Below are 1,683 nucleotides of genomic sequence, written 5' to 3' on the forward strand. Positions count from 1 at the left end.
GATCTCAGGGTCTGAAAGATACAGCCAGCTGAAGCAAGTGTCTGGAAAATTCAGGTGGTCATGAACTCTTAAATCTTGAAAAGCCAAACTAACAACCCCCCTGCAAAAAACCACCACAACAAAACCCCATACTCTGCCCCCACAAATAATATATATGCTTATTTTAGAAAAGTTATATAGGAAGCAAAAAGAGCAAAATAAAAATCACCCACAGTCTTACAACCCAGGGGTAACACGTAGCCTTCCAGAGGGGATACAAAAAATAGAAGCCTACTGAACATACTGTGTGGTAACCTCTTATTACCTTATGATATGCCCTGGACATCTTTCTGTGTTATGAAATATGCATCTGTAGTTCTGAGCTTTTCAAACTGGGGACATGTAGCAGTGTGCCAGGAGTTCTATGAAAACTGTGATTCATCACTCCAGAGCATCAATTTTACTCAGTGGTAAGTTGCCTAAAATATCATTTTTATATTAAAACAAACCTAGATATATCATGGAGAGTACAAAATTTGCATGAATTTTTAGAAGGTATGAGACTTCAAAGAAATATCCAGCTTGCCTCATTTTCTGGTACCATCATTTTTAATGGCAGGTAGCCATCAATTTATGGGGCTCAAGTGAATGGGCTGAGAGAGAAGAGAGGGGGAAGAGATGTGACAATTCAGGGGCAATAGGGCACCCAAGGCCCTTCCATGAGGCACAGGGTCTCTTGTCTGATAAGCAGTAAGATGATCTGAAGGGCAATGTGAATGTCTTGATGTCATGGCTTGGCCTTTAGAGCCTGGACCTAAGTGGGTGGCTTAATTCTAAGCTATGCCATCCCTAACCTCTCCCTCCTAACTTGTTGGCATAGAACAGTTGAGGGATGAGGTGGCATCTGGGTAGGGACAATGTGGCTGTATCTGATATGGTACTCAGAATGAACCCAGTAACTCCAGATGTGGTCTGAAGTGTGCACAGCTCTGCTATTTCCGTCCCAGCACTGCTATTAATAAGCTCTGTGACCATAGGCAATTTACTTAACTTCTCTCTCCTTCAGATTTGTCATCTATAACCTAGTGATGAAAGTAGCAGCTCATAGGGTAATTGGGGGCATTAAATGAGTAAAGTACAAAACTTAGAGTGTCACTTGGGACATAGTAAGTGTTCAGTATATGCTAATTATTATTATTATGTAAACTACAATTGCATAAGCTTCTCATGGTAAATGTGTCCCACTCTTGTTTCAAACTGAGCTTGTGGCTAATTAAAACTCTTGGGCCTTTTTCATGGGAATTGTTATCAAGTTTGTATTCTCTGTGTTGTTATCAGTTTTTAGTTGCATGGCTTATTAATGTTCATTTTCTTGATTCTGGTCTATTATTCTAGCATGTGGTAGCTCTCCAACAGCTAAGTTTTCCTTTCCTGAGTCAAACTGAGTTTCACATTTAATGACATTTATACTTTTATTGTCCCCATTTTACAGATGACAAAACGGAGGGAAGGAAATTACTACTATTTATTGTGTCCTTTGTGCCAGACATTGGGATAAGTGCTTTGCATAGGGCATCTAATTTAATCCGCAGGACAAACTAACGAAGTAGGATTTATTATGTCATTTTACAGGTGTGAAAACTGCAACTCAGAGTGGTTAAGAAAATTGCCCAAGTTTATTTGGCTGGCTCAGTATTTTTTCCC

Source organism: Lipotes vexillifer, unplaced genomic scaffold (genome assembly GCF_000442215.2).
Source record: "Lipotes vexillifer unplaced genomic scaffold, Lipotes_vexillifer_v1.1 scaffold1453, whole genome shotgun sequence".
Classification (NCBI taxonomy): Eukaryota; Metazoa; Chordata; class Mammalia; order Artiodactyla; family Lipotidae; genus Lipotes; species Lipotes vexillifer.